Source organism: Henckelia pumila, chromosome 4 (assembly GCF_033568475.1).
Source record: "Henckelia pumila isolate YLH828 chromosome 4, ASM3356847v2, whole genome shotgun sequence".
In the NCBI taxonomy this organism is placed as follows: domain Eukaryota; kingdom Viridiplantae; phylum Streptophyta; class Magnoliopsida; order Lamiales; family Gesneriaceae; genus Henckelia; species Henckelia pumila.
In genome coordinates this window covers 79,774,452-79,788,057 of record NC_133123.1, presented here as the reverse complement: position 1 = coordinate 79,788,057, position 13,606 = coordinate 79,774,452, and the positions used below count along the sequence as shown (strand labels likewise).

At 36.2% G+C, this 13,606-nt stretch overlaps 1 pseudogene; it reads left to right on the top strand.

Moving 5' to 3' along the window:
* The first annotated feature begins 4,230 nt into the window (after positions 1 to 4,230).
* The window catches only part of LOC140861321 (uncharacterized), a 35,894-nt pseudogene continuing 26,518 nt past the window's right edge, over positions 4,231 to 13,606 (top strand).

Here is a 13,606-nt window from a genome sequence, read left to right as displayed (position 1 = left end):
CTTCAAACACTTCAAGTCATTCGAACTCAAACTCGTCAATTCGACTTCGATAATCTTTAACTCAAATCTGAAATAGATTATAACATATCTAAACATCAATATCCAATCTGAATCGATGTTTCTTTAAAGTTATATAGTTCAAATCGTGCTAATAAAATCAAAATTCAAACCGACGTCGCAACTTATTCGAGTTCGATAAATCTTTTGATTCAAATATCATTATATCTACATTCTAAACTCAATCTCATATTCAATTCATCTACAATAAACTTGAAGATGAGCTCTAGATCTTTAGAATGCATATCAATTCAAAATCTTGAACCGGTGGCGTAACGGTATGATTTCGGTAATTCTCAAAGCATAAGCATCATCAATACAACCATCTCAACAATATATCATCACCAATTTCACAAGATAATTTCGAAATATACAGCCCCATATTTTCAGAATTTCAACAATTCTTTCAAAAATCAAAAACATGTCCAAACGACAATCTTTTCTCGATCCGTCTTAGATATGCTATCGTTGTATATGCTAGAACATGTTTATACAATCAAATCGTAATTCTACCAACAACTTAAAATTCAAACATGGTAGAACTTCATAAAACTTATGTCAAAACGAAGTACTCGGAGCTGTGATCACAAATATATATTCAATCGAAAATTCTACCGGGCGGATCAAAAGATATCGGAGTTGAAAGGAAGAAAATGAACTTTGAACCTTTCCTTCTCTTTCTCTCGTTCACTTTCTGAATGTTGACTGAAACAATCTGATAATTCCTTACTTTACACGTATAAACATATCAAGTTGCAAGGAATTTGCATTTTGGTCCCTAAACTTTGGCCTAATTGAAATTCAGTCCCCGGACAAGCGATTTAATTTAATTTCAATCCTAAATAATTTAAGAATATTAGAATTCAAGTCTTAACTCTAAATATTCTCAAATTAAATATTCTCGAATTAAAATTAAATCATTTCGGACCTTATCGCATTTTAGTCCTTGAATTGCTCAATATTTGCAAATGGGTCCTTGCTCGGATTTTATCCTCAAATTCAATCTTTGATATTTATCATCTTGGAATTCACATCTTAAATTCCATAAATATCAATTGCAATTTTTAATCTTTTAATTTAAGAATTCTGGATATTAAAATCTTAAAATCCGAAAATCCTCAAATTAAATATTTCTGACCCGAAATTGAAATCTCTAATTTCCATATTCTTAAATTCATCTTTTCACTTTTATTCGGAATTTAAATCTTAAATTCCGTAATTAAGAACTTAATATTTTCGAGCCTTACAATTAATGCTAGATAGTGTTGGATTATGAAGTATAGATGTAATCTATTGAGTTGTTTATGAAAAGAAGCATGTTGCAACTCATGTTGTGAATCTTAGTATTGCCTTGATTCTTCTTAGACTTGAGCCTATCATGTTGATTTTAAGGCTTTGAGATGATCTATTTCTATCAACTTGTATCATGTTAGAATCCATGTTAGCTTATGTTTTTGTATAGGCTATGTATGAGTTGATGTTAGATGAGAAATGTATGATAGAACATGTGTTGACAGCAAATGAAATTCTGTTGGAATTGCTGGAAACTGAGCCCGCTCGATCGGGTGATTATCACCGATCGAGCGAGGCCCTTGATTTGGAAACAGAACCTTGAGCATTTTGTGCTCGCTTGATCGGTAGAAAGTACCCGATCGAGCGAGGCCAACATTGCTTCCATCCGAGAGTTGGGCTTTATGGCTCGCTCGATCGGGTGTTTTTCCCCGATCGAGCGAGGCTCTTGAAGTTTTAAAATAAAATAAAAAAATTTTAGCTCTTGGTTCTTAATTTCTTTTGAGTACTTGATTAATTGTTCCAAGAGAAGATTAGCAACCCGGGTCTCCACATCATGTCTTAGTGGGGGAGAAATGTAAGACCCGAGATTATTTGATTTAATCTGAGATTATTTCATTTTAATCAGAGTATATTTAATTTGGGAATATTTAGAGTTTTGATTTAAATTCTAATATTCTTAAATTATTTAGGATTGTAATTGAATTAAATAAAGGGCCGAGGACTGAATTGCAATTTATGAAGTTTGAGGGGCTAAATTGCCATTTTAAGTGAAGTTATCAGATTATTAGTTGTTGTATCAACATGTGTACGTGTAAAAGGCTTATGCATTCAGAAAGTTTGGAGAAATTTGAACAGAGAAACCGAGTTCTTCTTATTTTTTTTAATCTTTCGATTTTCAAACTGCCGTAACTTTTGATCCGATCGTCCGATTTCGATTTCGAAAATAGTTCTGGAATCCTAACGACAAATGCGTCGATTTGATGTAAGTATTAATTTATTTTGACATGTTTTGAAGCTTGAAAGTTGGTAGATATCAGATATTGATGTTATGTATATGTTCTTCGACGTTTATTCATTCCGATATCGAAACCGGGTTGAAGAATTCATGTTGCTTGTACTTAATCCTGATTTTCATCTTGTGTTAGATGGTTATAGCTGCTGTTATATGGTTATATGAGTGGTTATTGTTGTTGTGATATGCATATGAATTGTATTTGAAGTCGGAAAATGTTCGATATTTCGTCGGTTACCGATTTTCAATCGTTACGCCGCCGGTTTAGGTTTTGAAGTCGTTTTGATAGCCTATAAGTGAGCTGAGGATCTTGTGATTGTATACTGATACTTCTTGATCATAATCGTTACATTTCAGATTAGTTTCAAGCTCGATCAACTCAAGAAGTCCGACTTTGAACCGAGGAAGTTTGTTGGAGGTTTGAAGTGATTGTATTGACGTTATATTGATGAGTTTGCTCAGATTTTGGATTGATCATCTTGAATGAAGTTTGATATGATTGTTCTGATTGTTATATTTCAGATTTGAAGTGTTCAGAAACAATATATACGAAGTTATAAGATGACATCGGAAGCCAGGGATTTGTAGCTCGAGAATGACGCTTCTTGAGTTGTCCCACCAAAACCACATACTTGTTTATTGTTTTGATTTGATTTTGATGTTGTCGATCCATCTCAGGTAGGGGATCTTTGAGTTTGAGTCGATACACTGATTATATGATGTGATATTAAATTGAGCGAGCGTGCACATCCGCTCGAGCGAGCATGCACATCCGCTCGAGCGAGCGCAATTTTCCGAGAATTTACACACACTTTGGCGTGTTGTGTGTGTGTTCGTGATTTTTGATATTTTGATGTTATTTTCCTATTTTTGAGAGTTTTAATTATACTAGAAAACTTTCTAGATGATATCTTTGATATTTTAGGCTATATTTTGCGTTATCTCTTATTTTTTGACTGTAAACTATAAATAATTTTGTTTATTTCATTAATAATAATTCAGATTCAGTTTATACACAACTTATTAAAATTCTCTCAAGAATTTTATTCAAAGCTTTGCTTTGCTCTTCAAATCAAACTTTTTCAGTTTAATTACTTGGAAGCGTTTGTCGATTGTTTCTCACTGAAGATTGTCAGATACAAGTTATCTGAATGTTTTCTTTGGTTTAAATTGTCGTGATTTCTGTTGTTAATCGTACCGTCGATTAAAGGTGGAAATCCAAAATCATATCAATTTTACTTGTTTCAAAGATTGGGAAAAACTTTGGTCTTTTGTTTATTGATTAGAGGGTGCGATTCAAATTGTAATCGTGTTTGACAATCTTACACATCAAGATTCATATCATTTGGTATCAAAGCCAAGGTTTTGAATCAAGTAAGTATCTATCTTCATCTATCTCTGTTCTTCGTGTTCTTCATTCTTCATCCTTGGTTCTTCATATTCTTTATCAAATTTCTGTGTTTTTTCTTTCAAACTTATTATCCAAGTCTCGTGTCTTGTTCTATAAGTTATAAATTCAAAAAAAAGGATAAAAGAAAAAGCGGTCAAAAAAAATAGTGGGACCGAAAATCAGAAAAAAAAAGGTAAAGAAAAGTAACTTGTGGCCAATTCCTTTGTCTTTATTCATCCTTGAAGCGAGTTATAGTCAAGTTGTCCATAAAATTCCCTAGTTGTGTTTGTGCAATCTTTGTGGGTCAATTTTCAAGCGTCTAAAAGTTTTAAACTTGAAGGTTTGAATTTTATTCTACAAAGCAAAGTCTCTCCATAAATTTGAGTGAAAAAAAAGGAGTGATTGAGTGATTCGTTTGGAGTGAATTGTGAGAATTTGTGTGAGAAAGTTTATTACTAACGATTTTCTTGCAGGTACCATGAATCCCAATAAAGATGTTAGTGAGAGTGTGAACCAAAGAATTTCCAAGGTTCAAATGGATGCGTTGATGGGACAGTTGACTAGGGTAATGAGGTCAGAGTTAGAGCCTCTTCATGAGTGGATGACTAAGTTGGAGGAGAGTAGTGGTAGTGGAACGAAAAGTAAAAATAGGAAGGGGAATGATTTTGAAGACGATGAGGAAAGTTTTGATGAGAATTGGGAGGAGGAGAGAAGAGTACATGGGGGTAAACATAAGCGAGAAGCGGTGCGAGGAAAATATACGGAGGGCAGTAGGGAGGATGAGAATATTAGTAGCATTAAGATGAAAATTCCAGCGTTTCATGGGAAATCTGACCCGGAGACGTATCTGGAATAGGAAAAGCGTGTAGAGTTTGTGTTTGATTGCCATCACTATTCTGATCTTAAGAAAGTGAGATTGGCAGTGGTTGAGTTTGTAGACTATGCATTAATCTGGTGGGATCAATTAGTGACCACTAGAAGGAGGTGTGGAGAGCCGCCTATTGAGACATGGGAGGAGATGAAGCGTGTCATGAAGAAGCGGTTTGTGCCTAACCATTATTATCGTGATATGTACAAGAGTTTACAAACATTGAAGCAGGGTCCAAGGAGCGTGGAGGATTACTACAAGGAGTTGGAGACCACGATTATCCGGACGAACATTGAGGAGGATAATGAAGCTACAATGACCCGATTTTTGTGCGGTTTGAATAGAGAAATCCAAGACCAAGTGGAACTTCGCCACTGTTTTGATTTGGATGAGATGGTGCAGACGACCATGAAGGTGGAGCAACAGTTCAAGAGAACAGGAGCTGGCCGATTTCCTTTAGGTGGAGGATCGTCGCCTTCTTGGCGTCCAAACGTTGCAAAACGGGAGGACAACAAGCCGGTGTTCAAACCAAAATCTGACACCAAATTGGAGACACCAAAGCAAGTGGTTAAAGGTACATCTGAAACTGCTAATACTCGATCTAGAGATATTAAATGTTTTAGGTGTCAAGGTATTGGCCATATTTATAGCCAATGCCCAAATAAGAAATTGATGATTATTAATGCTTGTGGTAATGTGGAGTCGGAGAGTGAGGAGGAAAATTATGAGAATATGCCTACATTGGTAGATCCTGATGATGAGGATGGGTTCGATGCTGTTGTTGGTGGGTTATTGGTGAGTAGGAGAGTGTTACATGCACAACCTAGAGAGAAAGAGGAGAGTCAAAGAGAAAATCTTTTTCATACTCGTTGTTTTGTGAATGGAAAAGTATAAAGTCTTATTATTGATGGGGGTAGTTGCACCAATGTAGAGAGTTGCGAACTTGTGGAAAAATTGGGGTTGTCTCTTTTGAAACATCCTCAACCATATAGGTTGCAATGGTTTAATGACTGTGCGGAGGTGAGAGTTAATAGGCGAGTTGTGGTGTGATGGGCCTGTCGTCAGCCAACAAACTTAAAATATCTACTCCTTAACAAAAATGAGTGTAGTGATGAGCAGGGTCGAATCCACAGGGAACGGATATTTATTTCTTTCGAGGAATAACAAATAAAAAGGGGGGATTTGTGATTTGTAGTAGAAATAAAAATAAAAATAAGCAAGAATTAAATAAATGAGATGAACAAATAATTAAAAGAGAAAATTTATCACTTTACCAAATTCTGATTCAAGGAATTTCCGTATTCCAATCATATCACTGGTCATCAGCTAACAAATAATTTATTCATGCAATTTCTAGCAATTAACCTTAAAATCATAGGGATAGCCACTAAGATTTTTGTGTTTTCTTATTTTAATTGACCAAACCCAGCATCCAGTCAAAACTTATCAATAACCAACTGGGCACGATAGCGTTCCATATTGATTAAAAATAGATTTTAGATTTGTGAAAACAGTTAATCCTAAAATCTAACAATCGAGATAGCTGCAATTGTTAAACCTAGTTTCATTGATTTATTTAGATCAAACATGTTATGATAGCACAACACACATAATCTATCGCTATTCAAGTACCAATCATTCATGAAAATTACGGATCACTGAATTCATGGATAGCATTCAAAAGACGTAAAACCAATTAATTTGTCAGATTAATTGACCTACAACTTTCATGAAATAAATCATAAATCAACAAATACTAGAAAAAATCAAGAACATCAATATAAATGCATAACCTCACAGTGATGAATCGGAATACAAGAAAATATCTCTTGAATCAGAAATAAAAACTTAGCCAAGCATAGTTGGCTTCATAATTCCTAAAAATACAAACGATCAAACCTAGAAATTATGAAGAGGAAAAGAAGAAGAAAATTCTCCACCTGGCCGTCTCAAGCGTGCAGATGCAGAAATCTGTATAGATCTCTATAAAAAAGTAACGTGAGAACTAAGAAAAAAAAAGATAAAGATAAAGTGTAAAATTAAAAACAAAAATATAAAGCCTAACTAAAAGATAATGTGGAGATATTGTTTTGAATAAAAAATCTCCAACTATCTTTATTTATCTAAAAATCTTCTCTTCAAAAATCTTCCATAACTTAAATACCATATTTATAATTCCTCAAATATGGTATTTTTTTCTCAAATTCTGAAATCTTCTATTCACCACAAGACAGTAACATAGTAGTAACATAGGCTGAAGAAGATGGGCTTCGCTGGAGAAAAGAGACAGGCGGTGTTGTGGTTGAAATGAGAAGAGAAGGAAGGTGGCTGAAGAAAATGGGTAGCAGCGGCGCTGCTGTTCCGTGACGACGAAGGTGATATGATGGAGAAAGTGGTAAGTGCACGGACTGGAGATCGCAGGCGGCAGGCGGTGATGAGGGGCGAGCAGCGGCGGCCTGTGATGGTGGTGAGAGCGGACGGCGTCGCTCACTGAGAATTTGAAAAGCTGATTGATGGGAAAACGTTGCCGCTTACGTGGGGAAGAAAACTCGGTCTATAAGAGAGAGGAGAAAACGAGAAAGAGGGGGCGGCCTGTAGAGAATATGAAGAAAAAAAAAATTAAACGATAAACCCTCTTTATTTTAGTTATTATTATTGTAACTAAGATTAAAAAAAACTAAAACAAATTCTTAACCCTTTTTTTTCCAAAACAGAAAATGAATTTCAATAGGGCGTGCCCACGCCTTGTAGAAAATCATTTTCTGAAATTTTAAAGCTTTTAAGAAGAAATTTTGATTTTTTTTTGTACAAAAAATGATTTTTCATAGGGCGTGCCCACGCCTTGTAAAAAATCATTTTCTGAATTTTTTTTTCCGAAAAAAAAACTAACCAAACACATAACAAATAAAAAATTTTAAAGAACGTTGGGTTGCCTCCCAAAAGCGCCTCTTTTTATTGTCATTGGCTCGACTCCATGTTGCCTTGTTGCTCATGGTGGTTCATAAACTTTGTCCAGCTTCACCCATTTGAATATTTTCATCCCAAATTTCAGTCTATGCTTATTCTGCTTAAATTTCTGGAAAATCTCCATCTCTTGATAACTTCCGCCTTTTTCCATGGGTATTTGCTTATGTTGATTTGGAGGAAGGTTTCGCTCCATTTTAGATGCCTGCAAATTAGAGATAAAAAATATAGTATTAGAATTTTCAGCAGGTTTTGCACCAATCTCCTCTAAATTATTTTCATCCAAAAATTTTGTATTTTCTTGTGACAAGTGATCATTGATATCAAGAGTATTAATAGTACTTTCACAACTAGGATATTTCATGGTATCATAAATATTAAACTTAACAATCTCGCCATCAAAATTCATAGTAAGAGTACCATTATTAACATCTATGATAGATCTTGAAGTTTTTAGAAATGGTCTTCCTAGCAAAATTGGACTATTTAGATCACTGTTTTTCATGTCAATCACATAAAAATCAGCAGGAAAAACCAAATTATCAACTTTCACAAAACATCTTCAATTACACCCCTGGGATAAATAGTGGACCTATCAGCCATCTGAATCACAATTGCAGTTTTATTCAGGGGTCCAAGTTTCAAATAATTATAAACAGAATAAGGCATGACATTGATAGAAGCACCCAAATCCAACATAGCATTTTCAAGTTTAGTATCACCAACTATACATTGAATAGAAAACATACCTGGATCACTGCATTTGATAGGAATATTTCTTTGCAGAACAGCTGACACATTTTCTCCTACCTTTACCCTTTGACACTCCTTCAAACTCTGTCTCATTTTCGTATTACATGATTCTTTTAAATTTTTTGCACAACGAGGTGCTGGTTTAATATCATCTAATATAGGAATATTAACCCCGCATCTACGAAAATTTTCATTCAACTCTTTAATACTTTCACAATTCCTATTCAATGCAAGGGGGAATGGGGAACAGGTTTATACAGAAAGAGAGGCGAAAAATTACCTTTCAATGAATCATCTTGATTAGTTCCTTTTTCCTCCACTTTTATCTCATTGTCTTTGTTTTGATGGGCTGGTGCTGGTACCACATTTTTTTGATCCTCAAATTCTTTATCATTGTTCAATGTAATTGAACTAAGATTCTCCTTTGTATTCACCACAGTCTTAAAATTTAGACCACTTGAATTTTGTGCTTCCAACCTATTGAGTGTAGTTGCCAACTGACCCACTTGAGTATTCAAATTTTGAATGCTGGCCCTTGTTTCCTGTTGAAATTGCAAAGTATGAGTGGCTAGATCCTTAACAATATTTTCTAGATACTCACTTGTATTGGAAGCTGGTAGAGGTTGTGATCTAGGAGGATATGATGGCACTTAAGGCATTGACACATTAATTTGTGGATTAGCATATCTAAAATTCTGATGATCCTTCAATCCTGGATTGTAGGCATTAGAATATGGATCATATCGGCGTTGTGGCTGTCCAGGAAATCCACCAATTGCATTAGCTTGCTGCACTTGATCTTCTTGTATTGTCGGACAAATATCAGTGGGATGTCCAAGACCCGAGCATATACCACAAGCTTTAACCTGCTGTAATTGTCCTGCAACCAACCTTTCCAAAAGAGAAGTCAATGGATCTAACTTTTGATCAATAGGACTAGCACTTACCTCATTAACTTGTCGTGGAGTGTTGTCTTCCCTAGTTTAGAATTGTTGTGCATTGGCAGTTGTAACGCCCCATTTTTATCTTAAATGAGTTTATTTGAGTTAATCGGAGGTTTCAGAGTTCACAAGCCGACTTGATTTTGATCAGGGTACATTTTGCAAATTTTGGAAATTTCAGGGACTAAAACGCAATTATTGGATTTTATATATTATCTACACTTGTATTGACTTTTCAAAGTCTTCTCCTTCCTCTCAAAACCGAGATCCACCATTGTAGCGCCTCCAAGCTCTCTCCTATCCTTGTGATTTCAGTCCGAGCTCGATCCAGCTGTTGGAATTTATTTCTGATGGTAGATTAGCGATCACTGCAGCTAGAGCTCCGTTATATCGTAAGTTTTTCTACGATCGGATACATTCTAGTTTTTGGATGTTGTTAGAATCGTTCGAGATTCGAGTATGTCATTCTTGACAGAGTTCTGATCGTTTATTATCTGTCGGTTTTGAATTAGAACGATGTTCGGATTTGTTATGATTTTTGGAAGCCATTTTCGAAAATGTGGATTTTTAGATTGATTGAGTTTGAGCTTTTGTTGTTGTTTTAGCATTGATATGAGTTGATATCTGTATTGAACTGATGTCTGCGTTTTCGGTTTGTTCAGTTTTAGCCGTTATGCCGCCGGTTTGAGTTTTTGAAGTTTTGAACCGTTGGAGTTGTTGTTTTGGGCTTGTGTATTGATCGTCGTTGTTGATCAATTTTTGTATCTGAACAGATTCTTTTGGAGTTGTCAATCTTGGTGTTAACAGCTTTTGATCGTCAAGAGATTGGACGAAGAACGGTAAAGAGAATTACCTTGAACCGTAGTTGTTGTTTAGTTGGTATAGTCTTTGATACAATCTTTTGTTGTAGCTTATCCGGAGTTAGATCTACTGCATCGAAAGGTAAAAGCAGTCATCGGTAGCGGGATAGCATACTCGGGACAGTTGGTTCTCGAGTTTTCCTTTCAAATCACATATTGCATCTACACTTGTTCTAGCATGAGGAACTTGTGTCTTGTTGATTGATTTTGCTTTTGATTATGTGGCTTATGTTTATGTTTCTGTTATGCATTCATCTTGAGCCTACGTTGATTTCAGCGGGCAGAACCGTCCTTTTTGTTTAGATGTTTGAGAACTAGGATTGAGTGGTCTAGGTCGTAGTCGTTTCGCCTAGTGCTAGCATACTCATTATGGTTGCTCAAAGTCTAGAGGAGTGGGATACGTGACACTACCTCGATTGGGAGAGTCGGTGAGTTGTTACGTGATCTCATCCTTGGGATCCCAAAAGCACAGCAGCAATCCCTCTTTATCAGAATTGATATCCCATTTTAAAGACATGCATTTCATTACGTTAATATTGATTAAGTGTTGTCTTGAAAGCATGTTTATTGATTCATTACTTGTTATGTTGCTTTTACTGGGAATGTCGTTCTCACCGGTTATCCGGCTGTTGCTTTGTTTTGTATGTGTACTTGGCAACAGGTGGGGCAGGAACAATTCAGAAGAGGCATGGTTAGCTTCGAGGGAAAGTTGTAGAAGTGAGACTCGGTTTAGAAGTCGATTTCAGCATGTCAACCTAGATATGTTAGAACATGTTTAGATATCGAACTTCATCGTTATGTTGTTGTTGCTTGTCCTTTACTGTTAACAGTTGTTGAACTCCAGAATTTTATGTATTAGTTGGAGGTTTTGAGTTGTAATGCATGTTTATGTTTTGAAGCATTGATTAGCTTGAATGGCTTGAATGGTATTGGATTGTCTAGCCTTTGGTTCTGTTTTCTTTTTCTGGGCAGCAACTTTGAAGTTTTGCGTGCGCTCGATCGCACGAGTTCGCTGCGATCAAGCGCAGCTTTTATTTTTCCACGGGCAGAACTTGGCACTTTTGGGCTCCGATCGATCGCACGAGTTCGCTGCGATCGAGCGGATCACTATTCATTCAAAAAAAAATTCTTTGCTTTTAATCTTGGATATTGTATGTCTATTTGTTGTTTAATCCCGAGATTAGTTGTTTAAAACCGAAGTCTCACATTAAGTGGTATCAGAGCGTTAAGATTCTTGGATTGTGAAAGAGTGGGTGCCCGGTGAGCCAACTTGTGGCTAAGGGCTTTGATGACTCTTTGTATAAACAATCTTTTGTTTAATATAATTTACACTTTTATTAATGGCAATGACTTTATCTTTCATCATATTGTTATATTGTGATATACTATTGTTATTTTGATAAAGACCTTGAATATACTATAGTGTATGTAAGATGTGGTAGTACATGGGGATGTCTATCATGAAACACATCTTATATTCACTGTATATTCTAAATCGTTCCTAGTCGATTGAGCCGTCCGTTAATAAGGATAAGGATCGCTCGAGTTTGAGACTAGCATTTGCGATGCAGAGTACCATATTTCATTGGTAAGGAACATAGAGATGTTCGAAGCATGCAAATGGATATTCATACGATGAATGATCGAACTACCCTATCCGGACTTTCCAAGTGGTTATCACTTATCGAGTGGATAAAGTCCGCGGTTTTGGTTGTACACCATTAGTCCTTACTACTTGAAACATCATTGAGACTCTATATGCTAGCACTGTGCTTTGACTCGTTTACCGACTCTATTGGGGTCATCAGGTGTTGGGATTGGGTACAGTTACAACACATATAGGAGTCGATTCTTTGTTGTCAAGGATTCACCACATACTTGCGAGTGTGGATATCCTATGCAATCTGAGGAGATATTAGTGTGACGAATCTCTGGCCAGAGTACATGATGTGTTTTAAGAAATGGTTTCTTAGTAGCACATGCGATGTCACTATTTGATCTTCAAGATGCGTTGCATAGTTATCGAATCTAGAACGACTCTCGATTTACCAATGGTTGTTGATTCGATCGGGATATATGGATGAAGGGACCGTACTGTACGCTAACCAAAATCTATTAAGTCTTGTAGGCACTATTAGTGATACCTAGGGAATCATGGGGCGATGTTGCTAGGCAATCTTACCATGATTCGATGGGCAAGTCGGAAATTGTTGTTCCGAGTCACAAGGAGTTGTGAGCCCACGGCTAGCTGTATCCCTGAACCATTGAGGGTCACACAGAGTAATGGATTTTTAATCCCCGTTGAGATAGTTAAATTTAAAGAGTTAAATTTAATGAACAAAGAAGTAGGACTTCTTATTTAAGAGTAGAGGAGTAAGATTTCCTAAAATCACATAGGGATGGACATTTTTGGAAATCACTGAATTCGGATTCAGAAAAATTTATCTTGACTTTAAAAGATGCAGAAATGGTTTCTGTGCACATTGGTGAAATCGGTTTATCAATCTGAGTCACGATGAATTTTATATTAATTTCTGAACATGCGGGCTTTGCTTGTCAGGCTTGAACTTATGACTAATGGGCCCTAAGCTGTTAGCAGCCCACATTATAAATAAGTTATTGCAGTACAGAAATTACACAACAGAGGTCACAAAATATTTTTCGAAAACCCTGGTTTTTCCTACTGTGGCCACCGCCCCCTCCCCTCTGCTCGGGAAAAATCCAGCCTGTGAATTTTGAATTACAGTCTGGTTTAACGGATCAAATTCGTTAATTCTCTTCGTAGAAACTTCTGATAGATTTTCTAGTGCAATCTATCAGAGGGATTAAATCTCTGTTCGTGGACCTGATTGAAGAACAGTTCGTCCATCAGTTCCTGGGAGATACAACAAGAGCAGAGCAATCTGTTGGTGTCCATAATCTCGATTCGAGATTGGAGGTTAAAATTTATAATTGTTATTTAATTTTTACACACACAATTTAATCGTAAAGTTTTGATACCCATTATGGAATCGTTCCATATAAAATTTTTAAACTTTCGCTGCACCGGGTATCAATCCTGATTGATCTGATCACCGTTCTCCAACAGTGGTATCAAAGCCAGGTTGCTCAGATCAAGCGATTAAATTAATCAATTGTACAAAACTTTTTAAGCCTCGGTTTTTGAAACAAAATAAATTTTTTAAATTAAAAATTTTTCGGGCAAAAACAGGGGCAGCGATTGGATCGCTGCCCGGGGGGCAGCGAGAGTCGCTGCCCTAGGGGCAGCCGGGCTGCCTGGCCCGAGCCCCTTTGGGGCGCGGGCAGCCCGGGAGTGTCCCGGGCGGCCCGCGAAAAATTAATTTTTAATTTTTAAATTAAAATTTTAATATGTTAAAATTCTATTTTTGGTCCGATCGAAAATTGTTTTTGATTGGTCCACGAGGTGTCGGATCGAATTGTTCGAGTTCGAAAATTTTAAAATTGATT